The sequence below is a fragment of the Adiantum capillus-veneris genome, chromosome 12, assembly GCF_014529385.1.
Source record: "Adiantum capillus-veneris isolate H3 chromosome 12, ASM1452938v2, whole genome shotgun sequence".
Taxonomy (NCBI): Eukaryota; Viridiplantae; Streptophyta; class Polypodiopsida; order Polypodiales; family Pteridaceae; genus Adiantum; species Adiantum capillus-veneris.
This window is the reverse complement of record NC_140942.1, coordinates 81,057,879-81,077,986: the sequence shown is the minus strand read 5'-3', so window position 1 is coordinate 81,077,986 and position 20,108 is coordinate 81,057,879. Positions and strand designations below refer to the sequence as shown.

At 45.9% G+C, this 20,108-nt stretch overlaps 1 protein-coding gene across 1 annotated transcript in view; it reads right to left on the bottom strand.

Moving 5' to 3' along the window:
- The window catches only part of LOC147446023 (acetyl-coenzyme A synthetase, chloroplastic/glyoxysomal-like), a 153,000-nt gene extending 133,274 nt beyond the window's left edge, over positions 1–19,726 (bottom strand). The window contains exon 1 of the mRNA XM_086525347.1: positions 19,368–19,726. The gene's annotated coding sequence lies outside the window, so the exon portion shown is untranslated. The remainder of the gene's footprint in view (positions 1–19,367) is intronic.
- Between the last annotated feature and the right edge of the window lie 382 nt (positions 19,727–20,108).

Here is a 20,108-nt window from a genome sequence, read left to right as displayed (position 1 = left end):
AAGCATTCTAGCCAGACACCCAGAATGCTCCTAAGAAGTTTATCTAATACTTTGTATTTAGTTTTTCGCATTTATTTTCACACTTTAACACTTTTCAGACATTGTAACACTTTTGTATCAGTTTGGTCTCATAGGTCACTCTGGCCTTTTGAAGATGTTAATATAACATTTCATTTTCATTTCTCCCTTTCAGCTCACTTGTTTTGAATTGATTAAAGTCTGTTCAATCTGTGCTTTTTCGTTGGCACGCGGTGTTATTGATAGTCGTCTTTTGGCTTTCCAATTTTAGAACAACAAGCTATTGCCCTTCATCCTTGCAATAAAACGTATGCTCTTGGGTAGGTTATCTTTGCAAAGCAACAAAATACTTTACTCAAGGCACAAGTTAGAAAAATTCACCTTCTCATCTTATTGTACATAGGCGTGTGTGAATGAGGGACTTTTTCCATATCTCCTTGAAAACCCTCAGCTACCTAGTCACTGGGCTAGTTGAGCCAAACAAATAAACAAAAATAAAAATAAAAAATATATTATAACCACCCTTTTGTGTGTAAATAGTTCCTCATACCTTGGGCCTAGCTATATTGTGAATTCGATTACCCCACTATTTGGGAGTTATATACATACTACATTTAGGTGTGCGTTTTTACTAGGCCTAAGTAGGCCACTTTGCAATTTTACCATCCATAATATATTTTAATATCATCCATGTATACATCTCATGCAGTCGATGTCCTCACTCGAGCTTCCACTAAGATAGGTGTGACTCCTCCACTCTAGTGAGATGCACAAAATTATTTTACAGGCTCAATCCTTTTCCCTAGGTAGAAGTTTATATACATATTTTTTTTTTACAATACATAGAAAATATAAATCTCTACTCACGAGGAAACTCTTCCTCATAATTCTCCTAATTTATTTTCTCATATATATCACTTTTTGCATATTTTATTTGCCCATGAGATAATATTCTATAACTAGGTGGCGTTCCTTCACTTATTTGGCTGCGGGTTTTCCGTTGTTCTCTCTTGCTTGTAGTTTTCCCTGCCCCAATTGAGCAGTACGGGAGCCTTGAGGGTTGTTTAGAGGTCGCCTCTCTTGTTGCCCGCCCCGGGCCACCTCAATTTTGGTGCCCCCAGTGAAGAGGGCTTGGTGTCTATTGTTGTTGCATATTGCGTAAATGCTTAGCTTTTAGCATAATCAAGTAGATTGCATGAATGACAAAAACTTGTATGACCCATTTGTTTCCATTGCAAGGCAAAAGGTGCATATTATTATTAGCACTAAGTTACAACTTCATTGAGTAATTCATAGAATTTTGGGCCCTCTCAGGTTGACCAAAATAAACGCTTCAGTAAATCCATTTATTTTGTCTATCATTAGATACGACCTTAGTTTGTACGTATATATTTTTGTCCTATTTTAAGCATTAAGTCATACATAGACCATGGATAATGGTCCAGGAATAAAGGTTTTTCTCTTTCATTTCACTCCACACATTAGCATAAAAGTTGCAATTAGTAGAAAGATCCATTTTCTTGGTGTTCATGTTTGGTGCTCAAAGAGTAGAAGAAATTAAACCTTGTCATCATATCTCTTGTTGACTATCATAGATTATTTGATGTACATATTTTTACTTTGCTTTAGAATAAATTATACTTTAGCAAACATTGTTATGTAAATATTTTTAAAAAAGGAAAAGAAAGAAACGTATTGTCACTTTGAAATTTTTTCAATGGAGGCCCAACACCAAATGTCAGGATATCCTCTCTTTTTTGAAGAGCCTAGCGAGGATGCCGAATTTTTTCTAGCAAATTTCAAAATAGCTTGCAACATAAAAAGAGTGATAGGAGGAAAGTTTAAGAGAGCTATAGGGAGGTTTTGGATCACTTCAAGCGATATTTTTTCAAACCCCAAAACACTCGGAAACTATGGCAAGACATTGTTGCCCACAAGCAAAAAGATCTAGATGACTACTACACCTACAAGTAGGAGTTTCTACGTCTTTGGGCTATATGGGTAAGAAACATTGCTAACCCGGGGAATGATACAGAATTTCTAAAGAAGGAGAGATTCATAGCAGGCTTATTTCCCACACTCAAGGTAAAAGTGAGGCGAGTGCACCTTCTACCTTTGATGCCGCTGAAACCAGGGCAGCCTTGAAGTACATGAAATTGAAGTGCATTCAAGGTGAGCTTCCAGTGGAAGGTCCTAGACCTAAAGAGACAACACAAGAATCAACGTCTAAACAAACGCCTAAGGTAACAGTCAAGGTAATTGAAAAGTTGAACGAACCTTTGAGCAACTTGTCAATTGGGTGAAAGCATGTATTGGTGGTACCACTATTTCACTTTTTGGTGGTTGGCTTGACAAAAAGTAGGACACGGTAGTATTCTTGCAAATCTTATCAAAATTTTGGCGGACATTGCAATTTTGGATTCTCCTTGTCAAAAGCTTTCGAGTGATATGCAACATGGTTGGTATGTTCATACAAGACACATGAAATTGGGATCCTTAAGGTGCTATTAAAGTAGTGTCTAAGGCACCACTTTTTGGACCACCAATACATGCTTTAGCCCAATTCACCTTGCACAAGCTGTAGGTCCCAAGGGACAAACAACGAAAGCTGAGGAACGAGATCCACGACCCAGGCGAGTATTACAGTGTTGGAATAGCGGGGAATCTGGACATGGGATGTATAATTGTCCTTGGCCTCGTGGGGAGCCATGAAGTCTTAACTTGAATTGTCCAGTGATGAATGCAAGTGGAGGAACTAGTCAACAAACATTGCTTCTACAAAAACCAAATGGAGCAAGACCACCTCCACGAGGTGTGGAAGGAGTTCCACCTTTGCCGTACCCAAATATGCATGTGGTAGAGGTGAAAAATTCAAATGAGGTGGACATGGAAGCAAATGGCATTAAGCGTGCCCGTGGAAAAGGTATGGACAAAGAAGGAATCACATCACAAAGTGACCATGGACGAGGCAAGAAGGTGAAGGAGATCAAGGAAGCCAAGAGGACTCGACGTTGTATCAACCTCCAAGACTTCCCTCTTGGACATGGTAGGGCTCCATACAACCTATTGGAAGACATGAGGTAGGGTCCTGATATTTCATGGCCTCAATTTCTTGCATTGTGTCCACAAGTTAAGAGGGAGTTAACGAAGGTGGTTAGCACTAGGAGAAAAAAAAAATGTACCTGTTGTGAAGATTACACAAGCTAAAACGAATGAGGATTTTACACATGTGGTAGATTGTTACATCAAAGGAAGGTTGGTTAGGAAAGGTCTATTGGATGGGGGTGCACAAATTTGCATCATGACAGAGGGCCTCATGCAAAGACTAGGCATGCACAGACTAGGCATGCACATCCATGAAACACCTAAATCAAATTCAAGATGGCAAACAATAGCAAAGCTAGGTGTGTAGGAATTTATAAAATGTTTTGTGGAAGCCTTTGGCATTAAGAAGGCTACTGATTTTTAGTTATATCTACCGAGGGAATTGGCTATCCATTTATCCTAGGAAGACCATGGCTAATGAAAATGCGAGCTTTGCAAGATCGGGAAAGTGGAAAGTTGATTTGCAGAAATGACAATTACAAGAAGGTTGTCTTTGACATGAAGGAGCAACGCCAACAAGAGCTCCATGAAGAATCATCCATAGTAGCGGGGAACGGGCGGAACGGACCCTAAACATTCCGAAACGGAGTTTCAGACCGGAACAGAACGTTGTTTCAAAACGGTGACTCAAAACGGGGGGGAGGGGAGAGACGGCATCCGAAAGGGCAAAACGGGAATCCAGAACGGTCAACCAAAAAAGTCAATGTTTTTTTAACTAGCCATTTGGGGACATATTTGGGGCTTCTTGGGGGCAGATTTGGGGCTATTTGGAGACAAGTTTGGGACTATTTGGAGGGCTGATTTGGGGCTGTTTGGAGGCTCGTCTCACCTCCTCCTCAAGCTCTTAACATCTCTACTCTCCTTGCTAAAGCTTTAAGCTTGGACATGGAGCTCTAGCTTCTACCTGTTCTTTTTTGGCAGAAAGCACAACACTCTCAAAGAACAAATGTGGCTTCTACCTCTCTTTCTCAAGCTCCATCTCTCCCTCTCGTGTCTCAAGCTCCATTCCTCTCTCTCTCTCTCTCTCTCTCTCTCTCTCTCTCTCTCTCTCTCTCTCTCTCTCAGAGTCATCACACCAGCTTGAGATTGAGGCAGGCAGAGCGGCAGGGGTCATTAGAGCAAAGAGGATCTGTAGACTATGTTAGGAGGAGGTTGAGAGCGAGGAGCATTACGTATGCAGGTGCAGAGTATACAGTGACATCAGAGACAGATACACTTCCTTGTTCAGTGGGCACCCCACTCTACGCCAGATCATGGAGTCTACAGACCAGCGCCGATTTGGCCAGTTCTTGACGGAGATACAGCGTCATCGGGAGATGCTACTACAGGATCCTACTACAGGGAGGGAGAGACGGCAGCTCCAGCTCACTGACTTCTTTCAGAGATCTACTACAGTGCATATGCCGACACAGGAGGGGGTTACCCTTCAGCAAGCTGAGGACCTCTGAGCCAGACGGAGACCGAGAGCATCTGGTTACCAGACACCTGTACTACATGAGAGGGAGATTATAGAGATTCGGGCTCGTCATCGGCGCCGTATCCAGGAGCAGATCGCTCATTTACATCTACATCCGGAGATCATGCTACAGGGGATTTTTACTTCGCCATCACCTATGTATCACATATTACATCCTCATTATGGGACTGGATGGAGCTAGCTAGTTTGCATTGCATTCTTGTACACCTCTACGCATATATTTCACATACCCTTAGTGGTAGTGCTCCATCTCCCACCCCACTCCACTCATCACTCCTATCCTACTAGTTCAGTCCTATTTTATTTTATTTCATGTTATATTTTGTCCTTTTTCTGGTCACCCAGAGGGCATTGATAGTTGTACATCGATTTTGTCTCATAGGTCGAGTTCGGCCTCTAGTAGACGTTAATAAAGCTCTCTCTCTCTCTCTCTCTCTCTCTCTCTCTCTCTCTCTCTCTCTCTCTCTCTCTCTCTCTCTCTCTCTCTCTCTCACTCTCAGAGTCATCACACCATCTTGAGATTGAGGCAGGCAGAGCGGCAGGGGTCATTAGAGCAGAGAGGATCTGTAGACTATGTTAGGAGGAGGTTGAGAGCTAGGAGCATTACGTATGCAGGTGCAGAGTATACAGTGACATCAGAGACAGATACACTTCCTTGTTCAGTGGGCACCCCACTCTACGCCAGATCATGGAGTCTACAGACCAGCGCCGATTTGGCCAGTTCTTGACGGAGATACAGCGTCATAGGGAGATGCTACTACAGGATCCTACTACAGGGAGGGAGAGACGGCAGCTCCAGCTCACTGACTTCTTTCAGAGATCTACTACAGTGTATATGCCGACACAGGAGGGGGTTACCCTTCAGCAAGCTGAGGACCTCCGAGCCAGACGGAGACCGAGAGCATCTGGTTACCAGACACCTGCACTACATGAGAGGGAGATTATAGAGATTCGGGCTCGTCATCGGCGCCGTATCCAGGAGCAGATCGCTCATTTACATCTACATCCGGAGATCATGCTACAGGGGATTTTTACTTCGCCATCACCTATGTATCACATATTACATCCTCATTATGGGACTGGATGGAGCTAGCTAGTTTGCATTGCATTCTTGTACACCTCTACGCATATATTTCACATACCCTTAGTGGTAGTGCTCCATCTCCCACCCCACTCCACTCATCACTCCTATCCTACTAGTTCAGTCCTATTTTATTTTATTTCATGTTATATTTTGTCCTTTTTCTGGTCACCCAGAGGGCATTGATAGTTGTACATCGATTTTGTCTCATAGGTCGAGTTCGGCCTCTAGTAGACGTTAATAAAGCTCTCTCTCTCTCTCTCTCTCTCTCTCTCTCTCTCTCTCTCTCTCTCTCTCTCAAAAACTCTCTCTCAAAAACATGTTTAAATATGACTCCAATTAGGATGGTCGAATTCAAAAGCTTAGCTTATAGTTTTTCACTAACTTATGAGCCTATAATACATATAATATATATAGTTTCTTTGGTCTACCGTTCCGGTCCCATTCCCGTTTCGGCCCCCCTCCTCCCTCCTGTTTTCGTCTCGTTCCGGATAACTATGGAATCATCTCAGAGTGAGACGGAGGAAGATTGGACCGATAGCACTTCACAAGAAGAAAGTAGCAGCAGCATTACTAAAGAGGAGTCTTCTATCGAAGTCATGGGGATAAGGTTTAAGCCAAGCAACCAAGAGACCTCTTGCCCAGGCTTGGAGAAGGTAGGTCCTTAAGAGAACCAAGGTGTGCAAGATGAAGGGATGCTAGAAGGTATGTTGTCAAAAACACTTACAAAGGAAGAAAGAGAAGAGTTCAAATGTGTGCTAAGGAAGTTCTTAGGCTTTTTGTTAAAGACTACACCGCCGTGCGTGGAGTAGATGTTGTTCAACACAAGATCAAGTTAAAACCTGAGGCCACACCTAAGACACATAAGTTACGAAGGCTAGGAGTCATCAAGGAGCAGGCTCTACTCAAGGAGATAAGAAAGCTTCTACCTACAAGATTTATCTACCTAGTGGAAAATTCAAAGTGGGTCTCTCTAGTAGTGGTCACTCCTAAAAAGAATAGGAAGTGGAGAGTATGCGTTGACTATAGGCCACTCAATGAGGCAAACAAGCGAGACCACTTTCCCCTTCCATTTTAGGATGAGATACTAAATGAGGTAGCTGGTCATGAGAAGTACACTATGTGTGATAGCTACTCAAGCTACTTTCAGATAGGGATTGCATTGGAAGATCAAATCAAAACAACCTTCATCACTCCTTGGGGTTATGCCATTTGGCCTAACAAATGCTCCTGGAACTTTTCAATGCTTCATGAATATGGTGTTTCAAACATTCTTTGGAAAGTCAATTAGGGTGTTTATTGATGATTTTTGCATTTATAGCTCAAAATTGTTGTACCTACAGAGGGTAGAATAAGGTTTGAAGAAGCTCTACGACATGGGAGTTCAGCTCAATCCCGACAAATGCCACATAGGTGAGGATGAAGTAACCTTGCATGGTCATAAAGTTTCTTACAAAGGCATTGAGGTGGATCCTTCAAAGGCAAAGGCTCTTATTGAGTTACCATCACCCAAGACTCAACGAGTTCATCTCGTTCATTTAAAAGATGAAGTATATGTCACGCTTCATTCACTTAGCTTCAGAGTTACTTCCCCCTTTGCAAAAATTGACACAACAAGTTGAGTTTGTTTGGTCTAATGAGCTTGAAGAATATTTTTGTAACATTAAAGTCATTCTGTCAGAACTACCAACTCTCATGCCTCCTTGTTTTTTTTCCCCGAGAAAAAGATCCTTCTATTAGTTAATGAAACTGCCCATAGGGCTACAAGCACCTCTACTAGAGAGGTCTACAGCAATCATAAGGGGAGACTCCCCTAATGAAAAAACAGCATATGTACAATGAGGCTAAATCAGGAAATGGGAGGAGGGTAAAGCCAAACAGGTGGATGGTAGTGCCATTTGAGCACACCCTGGACCATGGTGAAGAAAGTCCCAGGGCGCCAGAGTCAAAGGAAAGCCTCTCTACGCTCCCACATGTGGTTGGAGCTGCCTTGGAGTCTCTCGAATTGTCCTCTGAGAGTATGGATAAGCTCTAGCCAAAGATCCCAAACTGTCTCTATTGGTGGTACAGGGCGAGCCTCGAAGATGCGGAAGCAGCGGGCCCGCCAGATGAACAAGAGTGTCAGGCAGCTAATGAGCTCCCAACACTTTCTCTCATTGCGCCACTCCTGTGAAGTAAGCTCTTTTTTACAACAGGAGAAAATATTTCATTGAAGTCAATACCTTTCTTTTGAGAAAACCCTTTTACCACAAGCCTAAACTTGTACCTTTTCTTCCCACCTTCTTCTTCCTTCAGCTTGTACACCCATTTGTTCTGAAGTGCCCGCTTACCTTTAGGCAACTCAACCAACTCCCATGTTTAGTTGCGATGTAGTGAGTCCATCTCCACTTGCATGCTCTTCGTCCATTTTTCTTTGGATTCATGTTGCATAGCTTTTTCATATGATTCCGGCTCTCCAGAATCTGAGATCAAGAGATGGTTGAAGGAAGGAACAAATCTTTCTGGAGGTCTACTTGCTCTTGTAGATCTTCGGGGAATAGGTTGAGGCTCCTCATTTGGTTGACGTTGTTGCACATTGTCACCGTTTGCAGTCCTTGAGTCTTCACCGTCCTCAAGCTCCATGTACTCATCACCTGTTTCTTTTGTTTGTTTTCTTTTCAAGTAATCTTTGTACATATTTTGTTCGTTAAAAATTACATCCCTACTCCTTAAGATTTTACCATCTTCAGGATTCCATAGGCGATACCCAAAGTTACCTTCTCCATAGCCAATGAAGAAACACTTTTTAGACTTTGCATCTAGCTTTGATCTTAGGCTTCCATGTGCATGAAAGCCTCACACCCAAACACTTTGAGAAATGCATAATTCACCGGTTTACTTGTCCATGCCTCTTCTGGAACTCCCCCATCCAATGCCGTTGAGGGTGACCGATTGATTAAGTACACAGAAATACTTACAGCTTCCGCCCAAAGCTCAAGCGGTAGGCCTGCATGTAGCCGCATGCTTCATGCTCGCTCCATGATTGTCCTGTTCATCCTTTCCAAAATCCCATTTTGTTGAGGTGTCCTTGGGGTTGTCCTTTGCCTCCGAATGCCATTGCTAGCACAAAAGCTTTCAAAAGATTGGCTGCAATATTCGCCTCCATTGTCGGATCTGAGGCATTTAACCTTGGTACCTGTTTCATTCTCCACAAAGGCTTTCCACCTTTGAAATATGGAAAATACATCGGATTTATTCTTCATGACATAAATCCATGTTTTTTCTAGTCGCATCGTCTATGAATGTTACATAGTACAATGAGCCACCAAGTGATGGTGTACTTGCAAGACCCCAAACATCAGAATGAACCAACTCAAGTTTTTTATTTTTTCTTTCATTTTCTGATTTTTGAAATTTTACCCTCTTTTGTTTACCATAAACACAATCTTCACAGAACTCTAAGTCCACTTCTTTCAAACCTGGTAGAAGCTTCTTTGTTTGAAGGATTTGCATTCCTTTGGCACTCATATGCCCAAGTCGGTAGTGCCACACCGCACTGTCAACTTCTGTAGTTGCTGCACAAGCTGAAGGTTGCGTGCTAACAGTACACAAGTAAAGTGTACCGACTTTTTCTCCCTTGGCAACCACCAAAGATCCCTTTGAGATCTTCCACCGTTTATTTCCGAATGCAATGTTGTGACCTTCATCGTCCAATTGTCCTGTAGAGATCAAATTTTGCGAAGAGAAGGAACATGCCTAACATCTTTAAGCTTCCATTCATTTCCGTTAGCAGTTTTGACAGAAACTGTACCTTTGTCGATAATCTCACAAGCTTCATCATCTCCCAAAGTATACATACCCAAAATTACCTTTGGTGTAGTTTTGGAAATGTTGCTTGTGTGGTGTCGTATGGAATGAATCCCCGGAATCTACTATCCAGGAATTAGACACATTGTCTAATGAGAGAATTAGAGCATCTTGCTCTACTTTACTTGCCACATTGGCCTCCGATGTTGGCTTGTTGTCTTGAGACTCAGTCTTCTTCTTCTTCTTGGACCAACAATCCTTCTTGGACCTTCTTGCCGTAGTTCCAACATTCAAGAACTGACTTTGTGCGTGACTTGCTCCGTCTTGAGCGATCACAACCTTTTTGGCTTTTGAACCTCTCCTTAGGCCTTCCTCTTGTTTCTACTGACAATGCAGCACTTGATGATTCTCCTGTGCTTCTCCTTCGTCTTTCCTCGCTTAGGAGAACACCCACAACATCATCAAACTTAAGAGTATTTGTACCAGAGATAGAATTACTTACAGCCATCACAAGGCTGTCCCAACTATCCGGTAGAGATGATAGTATAAGGAGAGCTCGCACTTCGTCATCGAAATTGATTTTCACCGATCAAAGTTGACTTATGTTTGTGTTAAAGTCATTTAGGTGTTCTGCAACTGAACCATTCTCTGTCATCTTTAGATTAAACAAGCGCTTCATAAGAAATACCTTATTGGATGCCGATGGTTTCTCGTAGAAGTCGTCAAGTGACTTCATCAAGTCCTCCGTGGTCTTCATCTCCGAAACATTGAAGGCCACCATTGACGCCAAGCTTAACCGGATTGTTCCCAGTGCCTTTCGATCAAGGACAATCCATGCTTCATCTGCCATTGTTGCGGGCATCTTCGCAAGACCGCCTAGTGGCAAATAGAGGTCCTTTTGGTAGAGATAGTCTTCAATCTGCATCTTCCAATGTTGGTAGTTTTTGCCGTTGAACTTCTCAATCTTGAGCTTCCCTTCCTCCGCCATAACTCCCACTCAATTCAAGGAATCCTTTCCTTGGGATAATTTAGCTACGAGCAAACCTTGCTCTGATACCAGTTGTTAGGAAATAAGACGTAGCTAAATAGATAATTGAGTAGATTACTTAATGGAGAGAGACAAATTTACATACACGAGATTATAGAGTAGAGAGAGAGAGAGAGAGAGAGTACACACGATATACGTAGTTCACCCAATGTGGGCTACGTCCACGGGAAAGCAGTCACTCAATGGCTTTAGTACTTCAAAACAAGAAGTAGTTTACAAAGGGATTATACCCTTAATGGAGCTCCCGCCTTGCTTCACTCTCACCACCTCACACTCACCTTGTTGCATCAACTTCACACTATGAAATGTGTGTAGAAATGGCCTCCTTTTATAGGCCAAAAGGGCTGCTCTCTCTCATGAGAGGCAGCCATGTGTAGCCGCCCTTGTGTAGATAAGTCCAAATCGGACCCTCCAATCCGCCCATGTGTGGCCGCCCTTGAGAAGAAAAGTCCGCTTTTGAATTCGGCCACCGGCCACCGGCCATTGACTTCCGACCACCGGCCACCCGCCATTGACTACCGGCCACCGGCCAACCGACGGTTGTTTTCCGGCCACTTTCCGACCGCTGTCCGGCCATAATATTTCGGCGAGGGAAAAAAAAAAGTCTCAGGGGCTTCTGCCCCCGAGGCCCCTAAAGTTGCCCCTGATTTTTGGCCGTGAAAATTTTGGTTTCCAACGAGTGATTTTCCTTCACACACGATGGCTTCTCCTCATAATGGGGGCCTTACAAATGTGCGCTTTTACCACAGAAAATTACAAGGGTAAATCAGGCTCCATACTTAACAGATCTATGACACAAGTCCTCCCACGGATGTTCACAACTCGGATCCTCTGAAAACAACACTCTACCACTTGTGGGGCCTCTACTAAAACTCGATGTAAACGACCCTCACCCTGTAGCTCGAAAAACAACGAGGGTACAATCTCTGAGCAAGCCCGAACTGCGATGAGAACCTCCAGATACATGAAGGCCCCCATCCATCTGGCGTTGCTGACTCGAGAGGTGTGAGCCACTCAGCTCGTACTGCCTCTCTGATGTCCTAACACATGCTCTACACCCCTCTCATGCCCTGTAGCTGGATGCTCTGAAGCTCCTCTGACAAGCCTGAGAACTGTAACCAGTCACCTAGTGGTAGTAGGCCTCATGTTTGCTCCTCCGTGCAAGTAGGCTGATGCTGCTCCAGGCCTCTCCGCAGTTGCTCCTAGGAGCGGAGCAGACTCACAGCAAAACGGTCCTCCAGTCTCCTGCTCAGGCCAACTCTACGCATCTCTGTGAAGATACATTTGGTTGAAGGTCGCCAGGGGCCTCCAGTCTGGGGCACCCTAGCACTAAGCCGCTAAAGCAAAAACTCCTTCCAAGGCTCCTTCCTTGGAAGCAATCCTCTGACAACAAACTTCCCAAGAAGAGATCTGCTTTGATGTGCTGGGTCTATGATTCCCAACCCTCCTTGAGAACAAGGAAGAGTGATGACATGCCACGCCACTTTGGCCCGGGCTATCTAAGTGTCACGCCCTGACCAAAGGAAGTTCCTAATCAGCCTCTCTATCTGGCTGATGCACGAACTCAAAAAGATCCAACAAGAAGTGATGTACCACATAGTAGCCAGCAACATCTAGTTGGCCACTACAACTCTGTCTCCCAAGGAAAGACGTGTGGAGCTCCAATGTAACAGCTTCCTCCTAATGGATAGGAGGAGGGGAGCAATCTGCTGCTCAGGAGACGAGTCAAAACCAACCTGACAGCCCGAGTATCGAACTGCAATCCCGAGGGGGGGGATCCATCTGAAACCCTCACCTGGCAGCCAATCAGGCGTAGGAGCACTACCAGCCGAGAAAGCCACAGTCTTTCTCCAATTGATCCGTGCGCCGGATGCACAACAAAAGGCCTCAAGAGCCTGCTCACACCTGTGAAGGTTGGCCTCCTGGCCCTCCAAGTACAAAGCTGAGTCGTCTGCAAACTCAGCATCCAGCAACTCGTCGCCCCGAATAGGGAGTGCTAAGCCACGTAAACCAACCTGCTGTGAAACCAAAAATCTGCTCATCGCCTTAGCATAGGACAGAAAAAGAAAGGGGGCAAGAGGGCAGCCCTGTTTGACCGAATGCGTGAGCGTGAAGCGATCTCCTCTACCACCTGCCAACAGTACGTGACTGTGTGCCCGTATGTAAAGAGCTGACACCTCTGATCCGAGCATCTAAGAAGCCCATCCTGCATAGAGTGCCCTCCAAGAAGTCCAAGTCAACTCTATCATAGGCCTTCTCAAAGTCGAGAAGAAGTATCACCAGATCCTCACCACGGAGGCGAGCAAGGGCAGAAGCCTCTCAAAACGTAAAGATGTTGTCAAGGATGATACGTTCCTTGACAAAACCTATCTGTGTCCCATGTATAATGCTCTCTAGAAGTGGCTGAATCCTCAAACTCAGAGCCTTGGCAAAAATTCTGTAGGCTAAGTTAAGGATGGTGATGGGCCGCCACTATCGAATCTCATCCAAGGAGCCACCCTCCTTGGGAATGAGGTAAATAAGATCCTCACTCATGCTGTCAGGCATTTCTCATGTGTGCAGGATGTACTCAAAAGCGCTGCAGAGATCTGAGCCAAGCAAGTCCCAGTACTCTTTAAGAAAAAATTGGGAGTCAAACCATCCTCACCTGGACAGCTACCACAGGGAAGTGCTCTAAGGGCCACGTGGAGCTCCTCTAACTGAAGAGGCAGCTCAAGCCTCTGGCGCATCTCCTCAGTCACAAGACAAGGCATCTGTGCCCAAACCTGCTCTCTACATGCATCCTGACGCTCTAATTGAGGCTTTGTTGATAGCAGGTAAGGGTAAAAGTCGGTAGCATCTACTCGCATGTCCTCAAGCTTTAAAGCAACTGACTCGTTGGGCCTCCTCAACTGGCTGACCCTGGCATGCGTATGTTGGGGTCCCACTGCCTCAAAGAAAGCCCCTGTCACTCTGTCACCCACCTGGGTCCACTGAGATGCCTGTTGATGCAAAGCAAACTCATGGCGCCTCTCCACTTTGGTGTTGGCAAGCTCCCGGCGAGCCTGCTGCAACTGCTCCTCCAACCAAGGACTGTCTGGATGCTGCTCCTGCATCCTCTGTAAGGAGGCAACGCCCCGTCGAAGACGCTGTTCCTCCTCTCTCGCCGCAGCCAGGCGGGCCATGGACTCCTGAAGAAAAAGCCAACTAAGCTGAGCAAGTCCAAAGGCCACTCTGTGAGCAGGAGACTCCTGCATGGCTAAGCCCTCTGTCCAAAGATCCACCACTCTCTCTTTGAGCGCAGAGTCCAGCAAAACCTTCTCAGGGATACGTAGCATCGTGCTTTCCCTCCTCTGTCTATCTGTCACTGTGAGGATCACTGGTGCATGGTCCGAAAAAGAAGTCCCGGTCAGAATGCAAACTGTCCCACCCAAGTCACAAAAGTGGTCACTAGTGTAGAAGCGATCTATCCGAGATAGATTCACTCCTTTCACTCTACGGTCCGAACGAGAGAAGACCAAGCTTTCTAGGGGCCTCACAAAGCTAGAATGCTGCCACACATCTGAAACCCGCAATCATACAAAACCTCTCTCAAGCTGCCAACTCAACTCCATGCACAGTAGTATGGCTACCTCTAATCCTGTCAGAGGGGTCCTCCAACATGTTGAAGTCACCCCCAATGCACCATTGCTCTGCCTGCGACAGAGACTCAACAATATGAGACCAAAAATTTGCACGTGCACTCGCCACATTGGGCGCATAGATGTTCAGGAAGCCCACGAGGCAACCCTGAACCTGCATAGTGATCCACTGAGCCATGCCTAGCACAATAATCCCTCTGTCCACAATGGCCTGCTGGAAAGACTCGTCGACAATAGTCATACATACCCCTCCCTGGATGCCTCCAGGTCTAAATGCAGCTGATGACCAAAACGTCTCATAGCGACCACGCAAAATCTGACCACATCGTCTAATGCGGCTCTCACAAAGATGATGCTCCTATAGCATAAGAATGTCAATATCACCACCCACAAGGCATCTCTAAAGCTCATGACACAGCCGACCCCTCTGACGCTGAAACCGAGGCCCTCCTAATCCCTGCACATTCCCATGAGATGATCCTCATTCCCATGAGATGATCCTCATGGAGTCGGGGAGAGAAAACATATGGTGCCACAGCAGCCAACCTCGCTATCTGCGAGGCCGGTTTGGATGGGCAGTAATCCGCATCCAAACGACCTCTAGACAAGCGCGAAAGGAGTGATTGTCCCGCCCAGGCCCAAGCAGAGCGTGCAGCCTGAAGGGCTACATTCTCTGTCCAAGAATCCTCATGTACAAATACATAACAAGGAGGGCTCTGAGTGTCAGCAAACAAATGCACCACAATGTGCCTGCAACCCACTGCATCCGGAGGCGTCACGCTGAACTTGGCAAGAGGCCAAAGTGTCTGCACCAAATCTGTCACCCCTACGTCCCCTGTGTGGTGTGAGAACTCAATAGCCTGAATCTGGAGCCAGTCAAGAACTGTGTGTTGGGTCCACTCTTTGGAATCCCTACCGCACATCGGAAAGGAGAAACCCACCGCTATGTCCAAAGCCTCAATGCCTCTGGCTGCAAGCAAGAGGATGTGGACTCGAAAGCAAGCCTCCTCCATGTTAGCAGAAGAGTCACCCTGGAACCGTGTGAAGCTGTAGTCGTAGAAGTCCCAACGTCTGCGAATGTCAAAGCTAGTCAAACCTCTAGGGACTACAGCAAAAGGAGAAGTCTGCACCAAAAAAGGCGGCCTCAGGTGGGACTGTCCCTCTCGAGCCACACGGCTCGTAGAAAGCGAAAGCACTACCAAGAGATCGCCTCACGGCAGACACATGTCCTGCGTCTGAGGAGGAGTGGAGGAGGGGTCAGGAGTTGAGGATGAGGGCCCCCCGGGGAGATAGGAGGGCGGGAGGCGGAGGTGGGGGAGGGAGGGGGGAAGGAGGCCGAGCGGCAACGTCTGTGGGAGGAGGAGATGGAGGTGAAGGAACTGAAGTGGACGGGCCTCCTCAGGAGGGTCCTACTGAAGGGGGTCAAAACGGTTCCCAGTCGAAACCCAGTGCTGTTGAGCTGCAAAAGGTCGGCCACCAGGGGAAGCGGTGAAGCGAGCCCATCCCTATCGACAGCGTCCAGGCACCTGCTGTCAACCATCAGCTGTCTGATCACTGGTCTCAATCGAGGTACCAGCCTGTGCGTCCTGAGTATCTTGCTACTGGGCATGCTCAGCCTTGGAAGGCTGCGCATGCGCTGTTGGTCAAGGTCTCCTGCGAGGATAGGCCTTTGCCAAATGGCCCATCTGTCTGCAAATGAAACACTGATTCGGGAGGCCCGAATACTCCACGCTCTGACGGAACCAACCTCCACTCACCCAAGGTAGTAGGATGACCTTCGGAAGAGTGTGGGTGTCCCGAACCAGAACACGTACTGTGGGGATGCCGGCTACCTTGGCAGCTGCAGAGGCTATCGGGAGGCCCGAATACTCCACGCTCTGACGGAACCAACCTCCACTCACCCAAGGTAGTAGGATGACCTTCGGAAGAGTGTGGGTGTCCCGAACCAGAACACGTACTGTGGGGATGCCGGCTACCTTGGCAGCTGCAGAGGCTATCGTGCAAGGTGTCTCCAGGACATTCCCAATCTCTAAGCCTATCCTGGACAAGAGTGGCACGTACTCCCTCCTCAAACCGGGAAAGCAGACGGAGATGGGAAGGTCTGTCTCCTCTATTAGAACATCAGTAGCTGGATCGCAACCATGCCTCCACTGTCGAAAGTAGGCTCGACCTGCTCAGATGGCCAAAGGGCTCATCGCGATGACCTTGGACGCCATCTCGGAGGTCTCGAACTCTATCTGATAGAAGCCGTGTCCGAGGAACTGAACATCCATGTTCTTGCCTACCTCTGCGAGAAGGCGGGCTTGGAGAAGATCACGCACCCCCTCTGATGGGTCTGGTGCCGAGAATCTTGCAGATGACGAAAGTCGCCTGAAGGCGTTCCACCTCTGCTACGATGCTCGCTTGCTCTGTCGGTGAAAGAGCAAGTCGCATGGTGGGCTCTGCAGGGTCGGACGAGGAGGCTTCCTAAGAGTCCCTCTGTGGTGGAGTATGAGCCTCCATCAGTGTCTGTTGTCGTGGAGAAGGGGCGAAGAGTTGTTGACGAAAGGTGGCCCTCTGCTGAACCGAGTACGTCAAAGGTGCTGACGAATTCAGTCAAGCAGAACCAGGGGTGGAGGGAAGAGTTGCGATGCAGAAAGAGCGGGAGTGCGAGGCTGGGGTAGGCGCTGAGGCGCGGCGGAAGGGCTAAGGCACGGCAAGCTGGGACGGACGCGTTGGGGTTGATAGCGGGCAGGGCAGCGCGAGATAGGCTTGGGGGGGGGGGCGAGAGCGATGGCGAGAGAGGAGGGGGTGCAATGCATGCTCAGGGACAGAGGGCGAGGGCAGCAGCGAGCAATCCTCCTCCAACAGACATCAAAACTTGAAAAACGTTAATTCCTCATGCCTTCTTGTTGAGAATACACATTCTTTGTTAACTCTAGTGTTGGGAAAGAAACACTTGGTTATATTTTGTTACAACAAGATCCCCACAGTACCAAGATGCGACCCGGTGAGGAAATTTAGATCCTACTTGTTACCAAAACCCTTTGTCATTCTCACTGCAGAAAATTTGTTCCCTTGGGTGTCATCTCAAATGAACCTTAGTACTAAGATCTCAAAATGGGTTATGGAATTGCAAGAGTTTCAATACTCTTTCAAAGTAGAAGATAGTGTGTGTGCACAATTGGAAGGGATTATCACTTATAGAGTGCATGAGAAAGAGATTAAAGTGTCCGAGACCCTACCATTGCCACCACCTAAAAGTATCCCTAATGCATTTACCTTGTTCTTTGACGAAGCTCTTCGACAAGCCACAGGTAAAGCAGGGGGAGGCCTTGTGTTGATTGACCTAAGTGGAGAGGTGGTCATGAAAGAGGAGGTCAATTTTCCAGGATCCACTAGCAACAATGAAGCAGAGTACGACATTTTACTTCATGGTTTGAAGATGTGCATTAGTCAAGGTATACAACGTCTCATGGTAAAGGGGGATTCACTTCTCATAGTGAAGCAAATCTTAGGCATTTAAAGATGCAAGAATGAAAGCCTAAGGACGAAAAGTGCATGCCATCCATAGGTTGTTTAATCAATTTGAAAAGGTGCAACTGTATCATATTCCTAGGAAACAAAATGAGGATGTTGATTTACTTGCACAACAAGCGATTGTATGTTGTGAGGAGTGCAAGTCATCATGGTAGCAGCAGCTATTAAGCTGCACCTACCCATGAGGGTAAGTCTCTCTCAACCTCTTGTATAGCCCATCCTACATGGATTCTTTGTAGCCCGCTCGGCAGTTTTTTCTCATCTTAACTAATGGAAGGAACTGATTGTTGTTAAAAATAAAATTACAGTCCAATACTTTAGGGCCCTCTCATCTTAAACCTTATGAAATCCTAATAACCTATTCCCAGACAAAATTGGTGATTCTAAACTTCCACACATGGTAGCTGTCCTCATCACCAAACGTCTTTACAACAATCCTCACTAGACCAACACAAACTGCTTGAAACTACTACGTTCTTTATAGTGTCACCCCGTAGTGGTAATAAAGGCACAAAATCTATTGCAATAGATACCTCATCGTCGATACCCAAATAGTTCTATCACACTTCCCTACAGCACTCCCAATGCTTATCACATTGTATGCACTTCCAGCCCCAAATCACCGTGGTTGTAATGTGGGCTCTTCTTCCCCTAAAAACAATAACCTATTGAAAACCAAATCTGAAATGCCAAGAACCCATTGCCAAGAATCTCCCACCTCCGTCATGGTCAAAATACCAGCCCCAAAATCACCATGATTGTAGTGTGGATGAGCATCAAACTCTACATTAACGTAGTAACTCCCCCTATCACATACGACAAGACCCCTTGCATCTGATGTTGCATCAAACGGTGTCAAAGGCTTTACAAAAATCCTGAAAGCAGCTGCAATGTGAATAGACGTCTGAAATGTTGTGACTTGTCTTTGGAAGCCTTCCTATCCCCCAAAACTCTGAACCCTCTTGAGTACATGCAATCAAGCTAAGTTTTTCTCCAGAAACATCTATAAAGTTTGGTCTCAAAATGGACAACCATGTAGTTACCTAGGTCCATGAAGTCATCAAATTTCTTGTTCATGGAAAACCCTCTACAATGTCCCACTTTAACCATTGCACATTGAAGGGGGCATGCCATAGGGATGGCAGTCACCCTCCGAATCTACACATGCATGTTATACAAGATCAAAGCAGGCACTTGGGCTGAAAAGGCAGTAAACTTTCATTGCAACACCCAAGGTGGCCAAACGGCTCTCTTGTGGTGCGCACATGTCCGCGTTCAGCCAAACATTGGTGAAGACGAACGTCACCACAGTGTCGAGCATCGTGCACACATACTACATGTCCATTTGCTGGTGGAGGAGATTGTCAGCTTTTGAAGTTCCATTTGCAGAGTTTGGATCATGCAGCAGACGTGAATATTGCCTACATTCATATAATGTGAAGCCTCTCGCAAGGAAGGATCTAATCCAAAAAAATTGGCCCCAGAAAGTTGGCGGTGTCCTTGCTGTCCTTGCTGCTCGCTATTCGATTCATCCATCCATTGGACATCCATGGTTGGATAACAAGCTTTGGTCTTGCATTGGTGGCCGTGTAAAGGAAACAAGCCATCGGGTGCTCTTTGTATGTGTGTCCATTAACAAAATGAGCATGCACAGGTACAAACTACAGCCCATTGCTAATTAAAGAATTGTCAGAGCTGAGAAAGAAGTATTACCTGCGACTGTTTAAATTTTCTTTAAAATGTCAGCTGATTTTCTTGCAACCGTTGGGGGATAGGGAAAGCGATGGTATCGAGCAGTTGCAATTTGCACCTTGCTGACACAAAAAGGAGCATCCCAATTTCTGGCTGATGAAGATGGGGGCACTGATGGTTCTGCTTTCGTTTCACTATAGTTCCTCCTTTTAAGAAACCCACATGCTGTGGTTGGGCAGGTGGGGTTGTGTGTGTGTGTGTGTGTGTGTGTGTGTGTGAGAGAGAGAGAGAGAGAGAGAGAGAGCTCGATAGCAAGTGTCGGCAGCGGATGACGAGTAATTTGAGACGCAGAAACACCGCCACCCTCCTTTCACGTGGCGGATCACTTGTACTTTTTTCCCCCTACCTTAGCAAGACTTTAAGCACAAATTGAGTCGGATCAGGATGGGCCATGTCAAACTGTCAATCGTTGAATTTGGAGGGATTTTTTTGGTGCATGTGGCAGAGGCTGTTTGGTTGTGTTTCTTTTAAGCTTTGGAGATAAGAAAGTGATACCTTTAAATTGTTATCTTTTAAATCATTGTTTGTTTCTTCAATGCAAAATTTTGAGCTTGAAAATTTCAAAGCTAATCACTAAACCTTCACTCATTTCATTTCTTCCAAAAAAATCTCCGGCAAAACTAAAACAAGAAAGTGACATCAATATTGTAAAACATTCGTTATAAGAGAAAATATTATATTCTTTGAAAACAAGTGTAACAA